The 6000-nt window shown below is 33.5% G+C and overlaps 1 long non-coding RNA gene across 1 annotated transcript; it reads left to right on the top strand.

Moving 5' to 3' along the window:
- Window positions 1-2172: 2172 nt before the first annotated feature.
- LOC132122509 (uncharacterized) lies at window positions 2173-4355 on the top strand. Its single transcript, XR_009426390.1, has 2 exons — window positions 2173-2354; window positions 4071-4355. It is a non-coding gene; the product is annotated as an uncharacterized LOC132122509 (long non-coding RNA).
- The last annotated feature ends 1645 nt before the right edge of the window (window positions 4356-6000 follow it).

The raw sequence follows: 6000 nt of genomic DNA, 5'->3' as shown, positions 1-6000 counted from the left end.
TCATTAACACCACGGCACGATACAGGGGACATCAGAACCACACACACACACACACACACACACAGAGAGAGAGAGAGAGAGAGACCCTCCAACACACACACCTACATCCATCAACCACTCATTTAAACCTGAGTAAAGAACATTTAAACCTGAAAATACAGCATTAGGATTCAAGAAAGAGAGACAGACAGATGATAAACACATTTAAATATATGTGCATCTCAATAAATAAATAATAATAATATCAATAAATTAGAAAGTTCATTTATTTCAGTAATTCAACTCAAACTGTGAAACTCGTGTATTAAATTCAATGCACACAGACTGAAGTAGTTTAAGTCAATCAACAAATAACCAAAGTAACTAAATAGACAGACAGACACCGATTTATAGATAGATAGATAGATGGATGGATGGATGGATGGATGGATAGAATTCAAATATAAAAATGTAACCAATATGGATACATTTTCAGACTTTCTGTTAGATCTTATCTGAATTCTGCACAGACTGTAATTGATTTGTATGTATTGCATTATTGATGCAACAGAAGCAACACTCTAATCTGAAAGTTAAGGGTAAATACAGATCAAACCGAAGCGTGTGGGTTTATGTGAGTTACTCACAGCGACTGACTCTCTCCTCATGATCTTCCGAGCTTCAAACATCCTCATGAAAGAGTCAGTGAGCATCAGGCCCTGCGCTCCACAGGCCACCATTGATTTGGTGTAAAGGAGCGAGAGAGCGAGAGATCAGGCAGCCTGCCTCCCGTCCCGTTTCACACTTAATCATTCATTCTGATGAGACACAGACACGGCTAACTTCAGCGCTGACGAGAGACATGATGCACAAATCCAACTCATACAGGACAGAGACATGCTGCTTCAAACCTGTGCACGACTGCAGAGCTGTAATGAAACCTGAAGCCCTGAAACATTCATCATGAAATGGTATTATGTTGAAGATGTTTCAATTCTGGAGAGTAAACGTGCCTCATTAACATTGTCACCTTGTACTTATTTTACATGAATGACCGTCAGTGCCAAATTGGAAGGAAACAGGAAAGGGAAAAATAATGTAAATAGCCAAAGGAATTGGAAATAAGGAAAGGAAAAATGAAGGGAAAAAAAAACTAGAACTCTAAAAGTAAGAGAAACAGGAAGTGAAATTAGAAAAAATGTAAACAAAAGGAAACAAGTAAGGAAAAAATAAAGGAATGAGGAAACAGTAAACGATAAAAAATTAAGAAGCAAAGATGTCAAATTAAACCGATGAGGAAGACGGAAGAAGCGTAAATAGGAAATTAAAATAGTAGAGTAAGGAATATGAAATAAAAAGAAAAGAGAAATTAAAAAAGGAAATGAAAGTGTAAGTAAAGAAACCAAAAAAGACAAGAAAATGAGAGAGGAAGGAAAGAAAACAGGAAGGAAGTAGAAAAGTAACTGGAATGGCAAAAGTGAAATGAAAAAGGAATCAAGAATCTGTTTCTTGAATAGTTTAATGTGAAGGAATCAGGAAAGGAAAGAAAGTGTAAACTAAGCAAAAATTTTAAATTAAATAGAAATGAGAATGAAAAAAGGGAGATACTGTATGTAAATAGGAAACTAAAACAGTAAAGGCGTTAAACTTGTTACTTTGTAATTATGTTTGATTTTTACTAGCAATAAGCAAAAAAAGTCAAATCTACCCCAGTTCTCCTCATAAGTGACCTACAGCGTAAAAAAAAAAAAAAGAGTTTAAAAACTGGTGATGTCGTTTTAGTCAAAAAGCCAAATGCAACAACAACAAAAGGCCTGAACCGGCTGAAAAACTGCTGCTGTGTGGTTATTATTTAAAGCTGATCATAACTGCTATGAGTTGTACTGTATGTCAGTTGTCTGTTAAGTTGTATGTCGACTCGTCTTGAAGATACTTTGCGTCAAATGATCCTCACAAGACTGAAGAGCTTCCAGAACATCAGGATTTTTCAAAGTCTTCTTCTGACAATAATACGGCAGACGTTGCAGGAATTCGTTCCAGCGCTGCTGGAGGATGCCAGACTCGTCAGATGTATTGGGAGGCAGAACTGAAGTCAGGCGGTTTTTGGACACACCTGCTGATAACTCAAATGTCCGTCTGTAATCCAGCGTCTTGACGAGTCTCCGAGGTCCACGGCTTTAACTAATTAATAAGACACCCTTAAAAAAATGAAGAAAAAGGTCTGTCCACAGTCACACCTCTCAGACTGACTGGAAGAGTTTAGAGAGTTTGAGACGTTAGTTAGGGCCTGAAGGGGTTAACGCTGCAGACGAGACGCACCTGAGACGCACCTGCTGTAGAGATGAAAGCATGTCTTCTCAAAGTGGTTTTCTGCTGTAGATCAGCTCGCAGGAATGACTCTCGTCAGCTCAGAGTTTAAGATGCAGAGAAAACTCTCATCAGTTACGTATTAGTTTCAAACCCCATGACTTTCTATAGAGCAATGCATTTTTACATTCAAAAGCATGCAGTGCATTGCTTTAAGTTGACAAAAAAAGCCTGTAAGTTATGCATCTTTTATGCTTTAACTAATAGCATGTAAAGTTTAAACTATAGATCAAGTTTTCCCGAATGGAGATGAAAAGCTATTCAATTTAATGTAAAATAAGAAAATGTGTCTAATTAAAACAAACCTGAAATCTCAATATCATTTATAAATACACTTTTAGATATGTAGATATAGTTTTCATGAGACACTATAGACGATATATATACAATATTTGACAAATATATATATTTTGGGCCAAGACGTGCAGCATAAAGAATTTCAAAATAAAATATTCACATGTCGTGTGACCATAACCAAACATCACAGAACTATAAACATGCAAATATGTTGTTAAATTATTGAAACATTATATTAATGTCATACTGGGACTTCAAGTAACATTATGTTTAATAGATTCGGGAGAAAAAAGTAACTGTTAACAGCATTATTATAGTTAACTAAAACTAAAATTTTAACAAAAAAAAAAAAAAAAATCATGATTAACTAAAATTAAATCATTAAAACGAAAAGATTGCTGAAATAAAAATTTAGTTTAAAACACTTTTATTTATACTAGTTGCCAAAGCATCATTTCTCATTTTCATTTAGTGTAACTTGATGTATTGAAATAACTAAAATGGAAAAACAAATGAATTAAAAACTATATAGACGTATCTACTACTAAAAAGACAAAAGCACACAATCTAAACCTAACAAGCAGCGATGCACAATGAAATCTCCATACGTTCGTGGCACTTTGCATCTGACTTTTGCATCTGTTGATTTGAGGGCTTTAAGAGGGTATACAATGACAGCTTAGATGGCATGAATGTCTCCTTTCTCTGCTCTAAAGCTGACTGTCTGTGTGTCAGAGCGAACGCTTCAGTCTGTCGATGTGTGCCAGTATTACAGCCTGTCTCTCTGCACTAATGACAAGAGCTGTTAGACCACACAGCAGTCGAAGAAAGTATTGAGACACACGTGTGACACTACAATATGTCTGAATGTCTTTGCATTAGACTACTACGCCAATATCAAAACAGAACATCAACATTTGGTGTCATCTGCTGCAGGAGCTTTCCTCAAAACAAAAGTTATGGCATTCAGAAAATTAAGACATGAATTTGAGTGCAAGAATACTCAAAGTACTCTATATCTTATTTCCCATTAATTGTCCAATTCAGATCTTAAAAAAAAAAAAATGTAAAAATGAATCAAATAAATTGCTAAAATAAAATAAAAAATAAAATCATAATAAAAAATAACAAAACAATACATAAATACATAAAATTAAATAAAAAATGGCGGTAGAATTAAGTGACAATGTAAAAATTATAAAATAAAAATATATAAAATTAAACAATCAAATCAAATGACAAAAAAGCTAAATAAATACAAAAAAAATTAATAAGATAGAATAACACTTTATTTAAATACATGTAAAAAAATTATTAAATTAAATACAAATGGGATTTTGCTTGCTTTTGTTTCTTTTAGCATTAAAGCCACAAGTTAAAGCCACATTAGCCCTAAGTGTAAGAATGACTGTGTGTTTTCAGGTTAGTTTCACCAGAGCAAGATGAACAGGCTGGTGTTTTCTTCCTCCTCGTTTGCACACAGCTTTATTTATTTCAACCCCGTCCAGGGAAAGCAGCTTACCATATGTTTGCATGTGCTCTGTGGTGCTTAATGGTGTTTTCTCTTTCTTTACTACCTCATCAGGTCCAGCTCGATGTGTCTCTGGCGTAGATTAATGAGGAGGAGATAATGAGCAGAGCTTCACACGATCTGCTGAACAAATCAATGTCTCTCCAGAGTTTCCAATTCCCAATAAAAGCAATACACTCAATTACAACGCTTATCTGTTACTGCTCTCTGAACATGCAAAGAAAGATTTATGGGTTTACTTACTGTACAATACAAAACGGGCCTAGACTCATACATAATTTTTCCAGTGCGCAATGTAAAATGTATCTTATAAACATCTTATAAATATTAGAACATCATCAGAACCAGGTTACATGTTATCTAAAAAATATATATAAATAAATAAATACCTGATCATTTTCAAGTGTCTGAATATTCAATGTACATTTTATTTCCAACTAAATATTATTTAAAATAAAACAAAACCAAATTGATGCTGCATGATCAAATGTTATCTGAATATAATGTTATTTAAATACCTGATTATGAATATTAAGTGTGGGAATACTCAAAATAATGAATATCTTATTTCCAGTTTTGTGTCCAATTCAGAAATGTAAAAAAACAAAAAAATGATTACATTAAATATATCAAAATAAAATAAAATAGAACATGGTCATATGTTATCTGAATATAATTAATTGCAATATTAATTACATACCTGATTATTAATATTATGTGTCTGAATACTCCACATTTCCTATTTAGATACTTTAAAATAAAATGTACCAAAAAATAAAATAAAAACAAAATAAAATAGATCCTGCTCACATTTTCTCTGAACATAATGTTTATTAAATACCTGATTATTAATATTAAGTGTCTAAATACTTAAAATGCTTCAATAATCTTATTTCCAATTTTGTGTCCAATTCAAAAAAAAAAATGTATTTAAAAATATCAAAATAAAATTAAAAAAATATGTTATCTGAATATAATGTTAATTAAATACCTGATTATTAATATTCTGCTTTCTGTTAAGGGCATAACTTCTCAATAGATTATGTGGATACCGTTAATACATATAAAAAAAACAACAACAACAACAACAAGCAAGTAAATGTTTAATATTAAATAATATTTTTAGTAGCAGTTATATTTCCTATCCCCAGCAGGTCAAACAAGTTTGAAGACTTAAAAAAATAAACAAGGCAAAATGCATTAAATTGCATGCACATTAAACACAGGATTTACTGAAAATCAGAGTTAACTTTATAAAACAGATGAACATCTTTAGCTTCAGTAAAGCTGTCTGTGCCCTATTCTGTCTGTTTAGTTCTACACGCTGTAGTGTGTTATTATATCTGCATGCCTGGAGTTTTCCATAAATATGCCAGAGGGATGTGAAATATCGAGGAGGCGTTCGAAACTTTCTAGTTAAATGTGGTGAAATATGGCCCGTCTGAAACGTGTTCCCATTACGGAATGACGTCTGTGTGCTGGGCGTCATCCATCACCCGCACAATAAAGGGGGAGTTTCTGGCCCTAATAACTCACGGGCAGAACCCAGAGCTGACAGCCAAAGCTGAGAACAGCAACCCCCCGCTCATCCATCAGCAGCGGCCCCCCATCAACACTGCATTAGTAAACAATTAATACTCCCAGATGCATAGGTTTAACTGCTGGAGTTGTAACACATATTTTTGCATCACCAGAAATATGACATTTAATGCTTGCTTCTCTAATTTAATTTATTTTATACGCCTGGGCTTTATGGAAATATTTGTTGGACGTGTCATCGGAGTGCTGTGATTTTTATTAGAGGCCGGTTAAACTGGTGCAAGCTT

Source organism: Carassius carassius, chromosome 40, assembly GCF_963082965.1.
Source record: "Carassius carassius chromosome 40, fCarCar2.1, whole genome shotgun sequence".
Lineage (NCBI taxonomy): Eukaryota > Metazoa > Chordata > Actinopteri > Cypriniformes > Cyprinidae > Carassius > Carassius carassius.
This window is presented reverse-complemented; position numbering and strand designations above follow the sequence as displayed.